This window comes from Parus major, chromosome 1A (genome assembly GCF_001522545.3).
Source record: "Parus major isolate Abel chromosome 1A, Parus_major1.1, whole genome shotgun sequence".
Lineage (NCBI taxonomy): Eukaryota > Metazoa > Chordata > Aves > Passeriformes > Paridae > Parus > Parus major.
This window is the reverse complement of record NC_031773.1, coordinates 64,302,928-64,318,832: the sequence shown is the minus strand read 5'-3', so window position 1 is coordinate 64,318,832 and position 15,905 is coordinate 64,302,928. Positions and strand designations below refer to the sequence as shown.

The 15,905-nt window shown below is 39.2% G+C and overlaps 1 long non-coding RNA gene across 1 annotated transcript; it reads left to right on the top strand.

Annotated features, from left to right (window-relative positions):
• Positions 1-6,778: 6,778 nt before the first annotated feature.
• LOC117244447 lies at positions 6,779-8,614 on the top strand. The gene is made up of 3 exons (XR_004497571.1): positions 6,779-6,910; positions 7,534-7,581; positions 8,056-8,614. It is a non-coding gene; the product is annotated as an uncharacterized LOC117244447 (long non-coding RNA).
• Positions 8,615-15,905: the final 7,291 nt, after the last annotated feature.

Sequence of the window (15,905 nt, the reverse complement as noted above, 5' to 3'; positions counted from 1 at the left end):
GCCACTTCCTTCCCTCCTTCCCTTCCTTCCCTCCCTTCTCTTTCTTTCCTTCCTTCCTTTCTTTCTCTCTTTTTCACTCTTTCTAACTTTTCTTTTTTTTATTATTTTTTAATAATTTCATTAGAGGTATTTTGTGGCAATAGTTCTCACTAAAGAGCTTGTTCTAGACCACTTTCCATTTACTAAATTTCCTTTTTTGTTATCTCTGCTATGAACATGCCCTGTAGCTACCTTTCAAATCAACAATCCCTGTTCATGATTTCTTCTGGTCTTGCCTCTTACATTGACAATGGAAAAGAACAGAGACTGATCTGAGTATCTAGGGTGAAATGCAGTTTGGAAAATGTTCCTTCTCCCATGTTAAAAGGATTATAAAACCATATTCTGAAGTATCACCATACTTCAAGATTATTGCTTTGAATCCAAAGGTAATTAAACCGTTCTTATGTTTTTAGGCCCAGAAGAAAATTACTTTGTTTTCTATATATTTCCAGAGATGATGACCTGCTGATTTGTGATTCTTCTTAAATTATAAGAGAGCTGAACAAAGTATGAAATCTGAAGGCCTGGATTTACTCTCAGCTGTTCTGGTATAATTCAAACTCAGCTTCTCCAGTGTTGATGAATTTATTCCAGTTCTACACTGCTGTGACAAAAGCAGATTTTATTGTATAGTTTGCATGAAAGTATTGGACCGATTTCATGTGTTCTTAGATAATGCACTTTCTCTTAGTTGGTCTATAGTATCTCTTTCTTACTCTTTCCCTATTTTATAATTTTTAAAAATTGTTTCTTTTCAAAAGAAAATGCCAAACTCTACCTGAAAAACTGCATTACACACACAGGCTTGCAAACTGTTGTTTTTTAAAGGGAAGCTCTTTGCAAACCATGGAACTTGGGAAGGATCCTGTGGGAGATTTGGCCATGTTTAGAAACCATCCAGGGTAGCTATGACAACTTCATATCCAGGGGCCAAGATTGTGTCCACATTCTAAATATCTGACACTAGCCAAGATCCTTATCCAATGTGAAGAGGAAACTGTAAAACTATAATTGCCTAAAACAATCTCTAGAGAGAGCATTGCTGGTTCTTAAGAAGATTTTTTGGCATCTTAAATACAGCTTCTTCTTAAGAGGTCTAAAACAGGAAACTCATGAAAGGAAAGAAAATAGTGAAATTAATAAGGTATCTATAACTCTGGGAAAACAGGTTTCCAGCTATATCCCTTCTTTGTTACTTGTTGTGATTTCTTAATGAACATTTAGTTAAATTAACTTGGAGTGTTCTGTAAGCCTCTGAAATATATCAGTATCATTTGCTTTGGTTTATATTTTAAGTGGGAGTGGTATCCCATCTGGGTTTCAGCTCCCTCTAATCTGGATCAGGTGGGATTAATGCTAAATGCAGTTGAGGAAGGAGCACTGAGGGATGCTGATTGTAGCAAAAGTGGCTGGTCAAGGTTTATTCGATCACCTGGTCCTGGAAGTTCAGATGCTGACTGTGGTTTTTTGGTATTACACGTGGAAAAAAGGCTTCTAAGTGATAAAAATCTGCATTTCAATGCAATGAATATGTTGGCTACAGCACCTGCAGCCTGTTCTTTTTGGTAAAAGCCAGGCTCTGTGATATTCTCTTAATTATTGGTTGTTAATATAGTTTCTGCTTCCTGTCTCTGCACAGCTGTGGTTTTTTTACCTCCTGCCTGTATTTGATCCCTTTCTATTTTTCTGAATGTGGAAGGTTTCTGCAAGACAGGTTTTGCTAAAGTAAGACAAAGCCCTGGAAAATGTATTACTAAATGTACTGATCTAAAAAAACGGGTAAATAAATGGTGTTTTGGTTTTGTCACCCAGGATAAGGTTTTGTATATTGGTTCAGGTAGAATCAAACTCAAACATTTTAATAACAGCACATTAACATAACTGTCTTTGGTAAAATATTTCTGGCTACTTTTAATGAAAGTAAAAAGACACTGATATATCTGGATAAATAGGAGCAGATTGTAATTTTCATCATTCTTCCTTTCCCCTCTCCTTTTACTAGCAGCCCAGTGAGGGAGAACTAAAAGACAAAAACTCCTCTTAAGAGAATTTGGAAAGAAAACTGCAAAATAGATATCCAAACTTATAACTTAACCTTTGCCCTGTGGGGCATGCTCTTGGATGCTCTTCATCTATTTGATTAATAAAGCCAAATTATTTTCATCACTGAAAAAAAAGTGTTCAGATGTGCTTGCCAGGTTTTACATGAGTTAAGGGCTGCTTTGATTGTGAAAACTGCATTTTTTGTGAATACACTTTTATTCAGAAAAAGCTCTCCATCGTGATAATGGTTATCTGCAAGTTAGTGTTAACTTGGCAGCCTTCATGGTTTGGCAGCAGATTTTAGCTTTACATAACACTGAGTTATTATTAATGTACCATATTGCAGCTTTTATGAAGGAACCGAGTTTTCAAATGTTGGGGTTTTTTTTAAGTCAGGAAATGCAATGGATAGGCTTTTTACAGGCTTATGACTTTATACTCCATGTATCTTGTACATTACATTATATGTCATTTAAAATACAAATCAGGTCAATGCACATATCTAGTAATCAAAGATACCTATTATACCACTTAAATACAAAGAGTCTCATTTTACATTTCAAGATCTTTTTCATTCTCCACATTTATAAAATGCCCAGTGTTAATATTGCACTGGCATATTGTTAATATTGTATTGGGTTTTTTTATATTTGACACAAGACTGAGGATGTCTGACTGATCTTGCTTAAAGGTATTATCTGTCATATCAGAGACAGAATTTCTCTCACTAAAGATTCTTTGTTTTTAAATCAAGTGAATCAGAAAAAATACCTGTAAAAGGCTGAAAGGTTTTTAAGGATAGTGAAGGATGCTCTCAGTGACAACAGTTCATACAGAGTAAGATCTCCAGCTTACATTATTGTTCCATGGAGCTTCATACAAAGAGGTATTTTTGTTTAGCAAGGCTAATCTGATCCTATAGCAAAAAAATACATAATATCAACAAGTAAACAGCTAATCTGGAATAAATGCTTGATGTCTTGATTCCTTTCTAAATGGATATTAATTTTATGTAACTTTCCTGTCCCTGTACTGTAATTAAAAGTAGGACATCTCTAAGCCCAGTAATTAAACCCCTATTAAAAAAAAAACAAAACAACAAAACAACTTGCATGGCAGTGGTCCTACTTCTGTTTTCCAAAGCTGAAGCTGATTTTACTCTAATGTATATCACAATCCCATGTCTTTCACATACCAGCAGTAACAGGAAAATTCACCAATTGACTGGTTAGTGCAGAAATAAAATGCTTCTGTCGCAGGAAAACTCATAAACATTTCTGACATTCCTGTGATCCATGAGCATCATCAGTTTTCCCACCTCCTTTTTTTGAGGACACAAATTAAGTTTTTTTTGTACTTTGTTGAGGGACAAGACAGCTTATTGCCACGTGCAGAGGTAACGGAGCTTTTTAGATCAGAAATATGTCTTACAGGCCTACATTAGAAAATTCTGCTCACATGCTGATGTTAGCCTGGATCTGAAAATAAAATAAGTCCCACCTGCCCTGTGGAGCCCAGCCAACAAAGTTCCTGGTGTGGACACAGCTGTGCTGCCAGGAAAAGGCTGCAGCCAGATTAACCTATTGGGTTTGGAGCCTGGTGTAACTACAATGACATAAAATCTCCTTCAGCTGACAAACATTTGACGTCTGCTGCAGAGCTGTGCTGTTGTAGCTCTGTAATGCTCACAGGGACTGTACCTGCAGATACAGCCCTGGGGTGAGAACAAAGGGGAGACAAAGATACTGAGAGTCATTGTCCCTTTGGACTGAGGGAGCCCCTTTGAAAACTTCCTACTCCATAAATCCATTTTTCCCTGCTGGAAGATACATTTCCTGTGTGTGCCAGTTTCCACTGGGTGCAGGAACATCTTATGATGTGACTAGATTGTCTTTGCCTCAAAAGCACCAAGCATTTGCCTTTGCACTGGCAGATAAATGCTAAAGAATCTGAACCAGGAGAATTGCTCTGTGTAGGAGAAAGGAGCTGGGTGTTCAGGCAGATCCTAGTGGGACTGTAAATGCCTCTAGTCCTCAGCAGATATTACAGTAAGGACTCTGCCTGCTTCAGTCACAGCAAGAGGACTGCGCAAAACCATAACCCAGCACTATATCAGGTTCAAAGTGTTTCCTCTGTCATCACATGCATCTGCCTTGGGTTATCAGAAAACCACAGAGAATTACAGCAGTGAGGAAATATTCCAAGGTCAGTCCAGGACCAGTCTGAGTAACAGGTGATGACTGTGTTTTTACTAAGCTTTCTGTCTCTGATACCTCTTGATATAGGAATGGTTGAGTTCATGGGGGCCAGCAGCTTCAGGACTCTTTAGTGTATGTGGGCTTGTTTGATTACTTTCTTTCTCAGATGAATGTGAGAAAGCTTCAATGGGTTGCAGCAGTGGCAGACAAAGAAACATCACTGATGGTCTTTGACCAAAATTAATTGCTCAAAGTCCTTTAGCATGGAAAAAATGTCTCTGGACAATGACACAATAGGAGTTAGTGGAGTGAAGAAAGTGAAGAGGGAGTGATTGTTCACTTTTTTCTGCAGTATGAGACATAGAGGGTATCAAATAGAGTTTAAATTACTCAATACTTGGAAAATATCTCTGGTTCACAAGTAAAGGTGTTTGAAGGCTGGGTGAGACAAGTACCAGAGCACTGATCTTAAACACTTGGCCTTTGTATGGCAGCTGTTTCTGCTGTTATTTTCCCCTCATCAGAAAATAAAAACCTAAATGCCCTCCTTCTCTGCTCCATGAGGAAGTTGCTTTTTTTTCAGCTGCTCTAAAAGAAGGAGGCAAGGCTCCAGGTAGGGAGGATACTAAGAATGGGAAAAGGGGAGTACTGCTTCCAGAATTCTGGAGGAACTGTAGCTGTAGCCCAGCACATGTGGAGTCTACATGCACCCGTTTTCTCTTGTAATGAAATATTAAAAGTATTTTTGGTTGAATATTAGGAACTAGTCATGCTAATTATTGTTATCAAGCAGATTTGATAAGGTGGCTATTAAAAATCCATATAATTGTGAAGTTCTGACATGACTGAAATGAAAGTCTTAGTGAGTCAAACACAGTAATTTTGACAAACTGTATGCTATAGCAAGTTTCCAGTTTCCTATTCCAATTGAAGAAAAACAATTAAAACAATCCCTGTCTCAGAACTTCTAAATTAACCTTCAGAAAAATCAGTTGCTTCAAAACAATATCTAAATCATAAGATACAGCAATCAAACAGAATATTTTAGTGATTCTCTTATAGGGAGCAACATGTTTGTTGGCCAGAGACTGCCAGGCCAGCAAGTATGCCTTTCCCTCACACTGGTGTTTGGAAGTGGGCAGGGAACATGGTGTAAGGCCTGCTGCTTTCCTACCATGGAGGGAATGGTCTAGCACCAGTCTGGAGACAATAGCACATCCTAGAAGTTCAGAGATGGAAGAATGAACCACAACAGAACATGAAACAGTTTTCCAAACTGAAAAAGCCTTTACCCCAAGTAATTTTAATCCACATATTTCAGAACATGTCAAACAATTGATTAGCAATCTGTTGCTGAAGTGATGTATTTATCTGATGCATGGTTTCACTTAGCAGCTACAACACATACAGCAAAGAGTTGAAAAAAAATGAATTGGAACTCCATACAACATCTTTTATTCAAAACAGATGTATTACTTGGTATATGTTTAACATTTTCCTCATAATCCCAACTTGATCCTTAACCATCATGCATTAGAATGTTGCTTTTAAAGAAGATGAAAATGGGCTGCTAAAATGCTGCCCATATAATCTGAATTATTTTCAGCCCTGCTGTTAAAGCTTAGAGATAAAATTCTCTTTTGAACTCAGGTTGAAGGCACTGTGTTTGATATATTGGTAAAATTCCTGTAATATAAATACTCATAAATTAAGTTAGTGGTATGGTATGATTTCCTGTAATCTGTTTCCAGAATCAATATTTTATTGAATGAACTTCTTATTTTAACTTCTCACTTACTGACCCAGTGGTGCAGCTGTAATGTGTGCTTGATCACTCAGACTCCTTTATTTTTTTTTTAAACAGACCTGACTCTGCAGCAGTGTAGATAGTAATAGTGTATAGAAAGAAATTGAAAATAACACTATCATGCCTTAATGTAGAGACTCCCATCTTAACATCCTGTAGTAATTTAGAAAATGGCTATGTAATGTTACCCCCATTCTATGGGCAGGAAGACTGAAACCATGATTATTTCCTTCTTAAAGGATGCTTAACTTTAAGCACCTCCTAATGTATTTACTCTTCTAAGTGTGGATTTTATTTCTAAAAAATCCTTTATACACAGCAATTGTCATTTAGTTAACTGCCCAAGATTTATTGCAAGCTTCTGCCAGTGAGTGTGTGACCTCATGCACAGCAGAAGATTGTTTATTCTGAGCAGGTAGAATTATCTCACCTTTTGGGAATGTGCTAATGAAGATGCTCAGCAGTAGCTTTGGTGGCTGGGGTCCATTGGCACATGATAGCTCAGCCTCCTGCTCGAGGCTTTAGCCCTCATGACTTCCTGAACAAGCCAAACTCCAAAGAGTGGGATTGCCATGTGCTGCTCTGGTTTTAGCCTCTTTCATTTTGCATTACAGTAGCAATGAATTATTTATTATTAGTAATCATATTAGGAGGGTTAACCCTTTTGCTGTATATTCTCCCCAGCAGGCAGTCTTTGATCTGCTTCTGAGGCAGAGGTAGTGACAAAGACAGATGGCAATTTGAAATTGTTCCCTTGGTTGACTTTTGACAAAACTGTGACTGCAGAGAAGATGATTTGTGTGCTTTCTTCCCCTCACTTGTAAGTAATTATGCAATTCCCATATAACTCTCCCTAAGTCAACTGTTTCCTGGAGGCATCTGTCCTTCCTGAGTAAAACCCAAAGAGAGATCAGCTTTCTGGTTAAAAATATAGAGAGGAAGAAACAATGGCATGCAATTCAGGAGCATTTTAGAGTTTGGCTAAAGCAAAATACAATAAAAATTGAAAACCCTACAGTGAACACTTGAAAAAAGCAACCAAAAATATTCAGTGTTTTTGAGCGTTATGCTTTTACACTTGATGGTTTTCTGCATACCCTGTGAAAGAAACCTTGTTCTGAAAGCAGAATTGTAGCTTTCATCACTTAACAATTCCTGATAGTAGAGAGAAGCTGGAAATATGAAATCTAACATAAAAAAGAGAGGATAAAAAGATCCCAACATCTTTAAAAAAAAAATAAATCTCAAAGTTTCAAATATATTTTTTTTTCCAGAAAACCCTGTGATTTTTGTAAATTCTTAGGATTAGAAATAGTGAAATACATATCTTTAATAATATTAACTATTTATTTAATAAAATCATATTTGGTATATTTAGATAAAGTAACAATACCTCAATCAGCTCAGTAGCAGTGCATAGTTCCTGTGCTGTATCTTTTTCAGGAACACAAAAATTACCAGCAATCAGCATCATTCCACACAGACCTTCAGGTACTCCAGGTCTCTTGGGAGCTTTGGGTTGCTGCAGCAAAACCTGTTGCTGCATCTCTGAGCTGCAGAGCCAATGATTTTATGATCTCCTTCTCTTCAGACAGATCCTCACTCCCTTTTTTCTTTGCCATTGCTTGTTCTGTGTCTGTGCTTTATAAGCTACATGGCATTTCAGCATGCATTGATCCCACTGTGGGTTTCGGGGGCGGAGGGGGGAATGCAGTGGAAGTAATAACAGAAAAATTGCTCTTTCCGTGGTGGCCAGAACAGCTCTATTAGATGAAGCTGCTTTTTTTAATCAGTATTTTAGAAGTGTTTTCTGATGTGGTAAAAACTGTTAAATAGATGTAGTTCAAGAAATTGGAGGGCATGTGAAAGCATATAATATAAAAGGAAAACTGGATTGTTTCATAGTTAGGGCTTCTGTACCTAAAATATCTCTACAGATTACATTTCCAGTTTCTTTCTTCTCAGACATTTTGTTTCAGATGGGCAAACTGAGGATGAACAAGGTTGAAGCCTTCATATAAGCAGCCTGAATACTCTGACTTGCACATTCTGGTCTGTAGGTTTATTGGTAGATAATGCTGCCATAAAACTCCAAGACAGCACAGATATTCTGCCAACCTATTTGTAGTCCTAATTCTGAGAAATGCCCTGTAAGGAGTGAATACTGACCTCACTAGAGGAAGATATGAACCTCATCCCTAGTCTCAGTTTCCTCTGCAGACTTGTCCAGCATCACTCTTGATGTTTCCAAGGAATGTAAACTTCGTGAATACTGGTGTCATTCTCCAGTGGAGATTAAAATGGCATTTGTGAGGTCTGATGTTCCAGAAGGCTGCCTCTGTAGTTTAGGAGTGCTATAGCAGGAAGGAAACCAGCCTCCAAAAAATACCACTGTAAGAAAAAAGCAAGGAAAAGCCCAATCCTGGAAAACAAAACAGAACCAAAAGGTGTGGAAGGCTGGTGAAACAATGATTTGGAACTGAATAATATTATATCAGTGCTGTATGCTTTTAATAAATAGTTGGAAAGTCTTCCATGAGAAGTTTCTGTTCAGTTTTATCTCAGGGACAGAAGTTGCTCTTTCCCCCCATAAAGAGCTGAACTTCCTGAGCTGGCACAAATTGGAAGTTTTTTCACACTGGCATAGGAAGCAATTTTTTTATTTTGGTAAAACACTTTGCATTCAGTTCTCACTTCAAACAGAGTTAAAGGCATAGGACCCTGCTCCAGAGCCCTCTGAAGACACTAAGGTCTGCACACTGGCCTCTATGAGTTTTAGAGCACACTCCTTTTTGTGGTCCTTTTGTTTTAATTAGTTGCCATTTATATAACAGAGTTAAAAATTCAGAGAACTGAATGCACACAAAGAATATGCAGTTCAGGATGGAAAGGGAAGGATACTGTGTCCAGAAAAACCAACCTCTGTCTTCCCTGATACTTGCTGAGCAAGCATGAGGAGTTTTCCAGCTCTGCACTTACTGGGTGCGACTGACAGCTCACTGCCGGGTTCCTGCTGCTCCTGGTAAACCACTATTCATCTACTCTCCAATCTACAGAATAAAGGAACCAGATAATCAATGACACTCTCCTCTGTCCATATTTAAACATTTATGGGAGAGATGTTGACAGATGATCTCACCATCTAAACTCCCTTTGTAGTTGATGGAAGGACAAAGACACTTCTGTCTCATTTTTCTGTATGCATTTGCAAGTAAACAAATGGGTTTATATATAAATGTAAAGGTCATTTTAAATGGTGTCATGACAAAACTTGAACAATAGAATTAGGTGCTCTTTCCTGGCCTTGTTTTTTTTCTCTTTTGTTTTGCCAGTGCAAAGTGAAGTCTGTGGGTTTTGTGTAGGCAGAAGAATAAATTTTTTGAAACTCCAGAAAAAATATGTACAGCAGATACAAATAAAATTCAGGGTATGTGGCACTTTTCTGGGTTTTGTATGACTGGATATTCTGTTTACAACTAGCTGTTATATTAAGGATGTAGCAGTATCTACAGTTAACAAAGCTGAAACTTCTTTTTGGCCTCATTAATGAGGTGTTTGGTGTTCTGCTTCTCTTCTGGGCTTTTGCATCACTGACTCAAAAGCTGCACCATTGTTAGTGCAGAGAGACTGTCTTTTTTGTCCTGTACTGAGTTGATCAATTTTCCCCCTGTGCTTCCTCCTGCAGTCTCCCTCAGAGGGAGAGCTGCAACTTGAGAGTCATAGACCCCAAGGAGTGCTTAGTTTACTGAGAAGAAACGTAGAGATGTTTCTAGAAAAGTATTTATCTTAGTATAAAATCAGTGTCTTGTTCAGCCCTAGAAACTTTTCTGACAAGGCTGAGCTGAAGTCTCAGCCCTCCTTCAACACATGTGATTTTGTCCATCATGAAGGCTGCAAAAACATCTGTCCTGGCACACAGAGATCCCTGGAATCACAAGGAGACTGATTAAAAACCTGTGAGACAGACATTTCCCAGTCTGAGCTTTCTGCCCATGGAAACAGGCACCATAATGCAAACCTGACTGATCTGTTGCAGGGAAAGAAAAAAGAAAACGTCTTTGTAGGCAGTTGCTGTTCCCTAGTTGTTCCTGAACTGATGGAGCCCTCTCATATTTCATGAATGTAATCAGTAAATTGTCACTGTAAGCTGGCAAGGCAGGCAGAGATTTGGGGGAGTCCTTGAAGGCAGACAGAAGCAAGTGTTATGTACTTAGGAGATCTGTGTTTGTCTGATAACAGCCTGGGCCAATTTATAGGCCTATGGCACACCTACCCAGGACTGAAGCGCCATGAAGGCTTTTTTATTGTGACCTTGATTGCTTTGGTAGGGTGAGCTCACAGAGTGAGGGGAATAAGAGAGAAAGAAACCAAGCAGGACCAGCTGGCCTGTTCCTGCAGGATGCAGTGTCTCTGTGGGTGCAGTTGGGTTCTGCTGCTGCCCACTGTGCTCCTCCCCTGGGCAAGGGTGATGGCAGGATCTCTGCATCCCACAATTTCACTGCACAGCTTCTGGTGGCACACAGTTATGACTGAAAGCTAGGAATTCACTCCTCTTCCTCATGTAGTGACATGGAAAAAAATTCACCAGTCCTCTCAAAAAAAGAAAATTCATTGGCATAATTAAAAACTACATATTTGACACAAAATCTTGCATTACAGTAAACCAGCTGTTTTATCCACAAAAAAGCTGACCATGTTTTCATTTTCCATTAATGTGTTCATATTTGTGCTACATTTACATAAAGTTTACCGACAAAATATGTCTTTCCTCTTGCATGTTTATGTGTTTCATGGTTGAGCACATCTGTGGAATGATAGCAACAAAACTAAGGCAATAAAAAAACTCTGATCTCACTGTGAGTTTCTCTCATATCTCTGGATATTATGTTTCAATTATTCCTAAAGGTGGGTTTCAGCTCCAGGCTGTTCCTTGCTCTGCTACCTCATAGGGAGAAGGACTAACTTGATGAAAACTTTTGGGGTGTCTTCATTGTGGGGTGTACAGCTGTGTCCTGGTCAGCTGCAGGAACCAGTAATGCCACATGAGGTGGCCAGCCTGCCGAGCCCTGCAGTCGACAAATCCTTATGGAGCTTTATAGTCACAGGAATGCAAAATCCTGCTTTGTAAAGCTTGCAGGGCACTCTATGGGGATGGTTTGCTAATTGGCATTAATCCTTAATGAGAGATGGGTGTCTCCTGTGCCTCTGAAAAGTCTGACTGGAGAAAGTCACTTTTCTTTATCTTATCAGCCAGTTCTTTCATCACATTTTTTCACACTTTCTAGCTCTGTCAAAACATCATGTTCATACATGAGGAAAGAATCTAACTCTCTGAATGAACCTGGGTGTCATCAGTTTAATGATACTGTACAGATGAAGAAAGAAATTCTACATAATGGTGCTTATCCATGCCTTTGACAAAACTGTATCAGCTGGAAAATTATCTACAGAATAGCTTTCATCTTCATAAACACACACTGGCAAAGTGGTTTTGTTGGATTAGTGAGAACCCTTAAAAAAAAACAATTATATCATACAACTAATTCTTAGTTTTTAAATCATCAGAAGTGGAGAAGGCACAAATTGATCAGGACAAAGTTACATGTGAACCAGCTGAATTGGGAAAAAAAAAGGGCTCAATATATATCAGCTGATGAAAGGTGCTTGGGAGCCTCCTGGGCTCAGGGCCCAGTTGGCCTGGAACAGCCAACATCTACATTAGTAAGATCCAGGTCCCTAAACCAAGGTGTTTGCATGCAAATTGTCAGGTGTTTGAGCTGCCAAATTGTGGCCAGGATATATCTGGAAGAGTTTTAGTTGGCCCAGGCCGGGCAGTGCCAGTGAACGTGGTCATGGCACAGTCAGTCCTGTACCAAGGCATGCAAACAGTTCAGGCACTGAATTTATTCATCTATGTAAATGTACAAATTTCCATGGCCCCTTGGTTCTTAAACATGGTCTCACTTATGGCCCTCAGCCACTGCTTCACTGCTGGTTGCCTTTCTGGAGAGATAAACCCCCACTTCTTTAGCAAAGGCAATGGATGAGGCTGGACTGAGAGGCTGTGCAGCCATGCTCAAAAGCTTTCAAGACCCAGATGGGCAAAGCCCTGAGCAAGCTGGTCTGACCACACAGCTGTCCCCACACTGAGCAGGAGGCTGGACTCGGGTGCCTTCCAACCTGAATTATTATCTGCAGAGCAGGGTTGATCCTCTGTGATTCACTGAGCTACCCCCACCAAAAGACGACTGCGTGCTTCGGTCCGTGGCAGTAGCAGTGAGGAGATGGCTGTTTTACAGCACCACCCATAAAGAATGGCTCTGAATTGATGGGAAATATGGGCAGATTTAAAATGGAAAAAATGCAAGTATAATAAATATCTCATTTTATGTCAGTGAGTTAATGCTGAGAAGGGTAAAAAAGAATATCAGATGTTCTTTTTTTTTCCCCCTTAAAGCCTAGTTAACTTCATAGACAGAAATTATCATCAAAGCAATTTATGAATAAGCTTTTTCAACAATAGGATTTGAGGCTTGCATATCATTGTGGTAACCCTACTGCAGCTGCTCTTTCAGCAGTTTGGCTTGCACCTATGACATTCACCCAGCAATTAAAATACATGTCCTGAGTAGTGTGGTGTTTGAACATGCAGAATTTCCTGGGTGGGCTGCAAATCCTTAAGTATATATTTTTGCAAGTCATTGATGTTTCTGAACCTTTTTGCATAATTGTAGTTCTTACTCTCCTTTCTACCTTACCATGTCTCAACAGTATATTTTTTAGAAACACTGCGTTGAGACATGATAAGGTAGAAAGGAGAGTAAGGGATCCAGGTGGAGTTCCCTGGGAAAAGTAGCAAGTAAAATTACTTCTATTCTGTATTCATTCAGTGGTGTTGTCCAGTACTATATTACACAAGATTAATGATCTAATGTAGCTTGACATTTTACAAGAACATGAAGCATCAGCCAAAAACTGTCATAGGATGTGACACCAGGCCTAGGAAGCAGTGTAGAGTGATAATAGGCAATTAGATGTGTCTGTTTGTGTTACTGGCAGGCAACGAGAGGCTGCAGTTCATCCTCCCCTCCAGATTCACCACCCAAATTCACCTGTTGTGAATGAGAGACCAGAACTGTGGGTTACTCAGCCTGTTTGTCAAGAGTAGCAAGGGACAAATTCTGCCCCTTACCCAGCACAAGTCATTATTTATGGACTTAGTAGGAGCTTCTGGACTTCTCAGTGTATTCTCATTAGCCTGGTGTTTTCTGAAAATTGTTGCCACTATTCCCATTTTGAGACTGTAGTACTGATGAAAGGCAGCAGTGCTCCTCTGGAGTGGCTATTAAGAAGTTATTAAGAAGTAGCCTAAATGTAAAAGATAAACCCTGGCAACAAGTTTTAATCACCAACAGCCTGGGCTAAATATGAAAGATGAGCCAAAAGTTAAAATACCATCCATTTCATAAACCATCTGGCTGTCTTTCCTTTTCTGCTTATTTAAATACTGTTTTGTACAGGCCTTTCTTTTTTGGGTTTACCATTCAATGTGAAGAGTTTTCCTCCTTTTCCCAGCTTCTGACCCATCAGCTTCCTGAAGAGATGTGATGACCCAGCTGTGCCAGGTCCCTGGAGGTGTCAGGGTTGAGTGGGATGCATTTTGCAGACTTTGATCATGGATTTGCTGTCCTGCAAAATTCACCTGTGACAGGTTGCACATGACTCTTGCTACCGTGATTCTCTGGTTTTGGTGCAGCCATGGTGACAGGCTGTTGATAGGCCACCTGGACTTGATCTAGCATTTGACTTTCCTACTTTTCCCCTTTTCCAGTGCTTGGAAATTTAAAACTACTTACTGAAGTCATAATATGGAAGGATGCAATATAGAGGTTATCTGACAGTGGTAGCTGACTGGCCCCATCTAGCTATTAAAAAAGAGGGAAAAAGTATCATAATTCAGTATATCTTTTGTGGCTCTACCGCATTGTTTCCATCATATATCATATTTCTTGTATCTATTAGCTTTTCAGTAGGAAAAAATAGATTTATCTTCATTGGCATTAATCTAACTTAATCATAGGAAAACTAGAGTGCTAAATTAGGCATACACTTGGGATTTCTGTAGCAAAACCCCTGTAATACTAAATCCTTCTTCACACAGGGTTGCCCTTTCAAAACCAGGAACAGCTCATGTAGGCACCTGATCCTTGTGTCCTTTTAGAACACCTCCTGTATAATTACACCAAGGCACACAGCTTTAGTTCTTCCCTCACTGAAGTCAGGAGCAAAATCTCTGCTGTCTGTAATAGAGGAGGAACCAGTGCTACTTAAAAGCACATAGAAGTTTTTTGTCTGGTTTTAGTAGATGTTGGAGCAAGCCCCTATTCTCCCCCTGACACATTTAGTTTGAGCTTTCACACTGACATTTCTCTTCAGCTAATATTCAGTTTACGCTGGTTGTGGTTTTCTAAATCTTTATTGCTGATTACACAGAGTAGTCTTGCCAGATGAAGAAGCAAAGGAAATGTGGGTGTCTGGTTTTCAGTCCTTCCTCTCAGTCTTAAATTAAGTATCTTTCTAATGAAAGAAGGCTTGACACAAACACTGCTGGAATCGGTGGAAAGGCATCCACTGAGAAGGGTTTCTAGTAAGGTCCACCATTCTGGAGGCAGCAGACTCACTCACAGACATTCCTTCCTGATAGATATTTGAAGCTGGGGCTAATAATAGTCTTTAATGTTCTTTCTAATAAATCTCCTGTCATATCTTTAGTATGTCCAGTGTTAACTTATATTTCAAGCACTAAATATGTTTATCTTTACTGGGAGTTATCTGATGTAAACACATCAAAATGCTGTGACTAATCAACCCTTGCAAACTAAGACAATTCTGTAGAATCCAACTCTCTGGATAGAATTATTTCCGTTTTTAATATCTTTTGATGAGAAGAAGTTTATACTAGCCTCTGAAAATAGTCTTTATCAGGCTCTCTAAGAGACACTGTCATTCTAGTTCTTTGCTTTTGCTATTTTTTCCCCTCTCTGGAGCACCTCTATATATCATATCATCTGCCAAAATCACATGTGAATGGAAGGGACTTTTGAACATATACTACATATTTTACAATGCAAATTTTCCTTAAATTTCTGAATAAATGTTCCATTTTGTTGTCTCACTTCCTGTATTCCTCTTGTCTGTTTCTGACACAAGCAAAATCCCACTGCTGACTGAAGGACAGGACATAGAGAAGAGGAGGTGGATTTGTCACTAGAATCTCTTCCTCTTCCTCCTCCTCTTCCTCCTTGTAATGAGTCACATTTTGCAAAACTGGTGTCAGCTGTGAAAGCAGAATAGATTTTCTTTCAGACTCACTAAAGTTTTGAACTGAGGGAGGAGTTTAATCCTGGCCTTCTCCCAAGCAGGAACACTTTGTGAAAGTCAAACTAAAAGTCTCTCTCTGAAAAGTGTGTTAGCATTAGTGAACACTCTCCTGTCACTGTGGGATACAGCACTCTAAATCAGCTATTTCATGATGGAATTTTCCTCCCCTTGGTCAGAGGCTGTGAACTGCTCAAGTTAAGTCAAGCAGAGCATTGGCAATGCTCGTAGTCCACTTGGCAGGCGAGCAGCAAATGACTCCCGGATGGAATTCTGTCCCAGAACAACTATTCCTATTGAAAACCTTTGCTAAGATGAGAAGCACCACATCTGTAATCTATACATTTATTCTGAAGACCTCCTAAAATAAGGACAGATAAATATAGAAACATGCTGGGGCCAGCACATGGGGAAAAAACTTTTATTTGAAGGGGGAA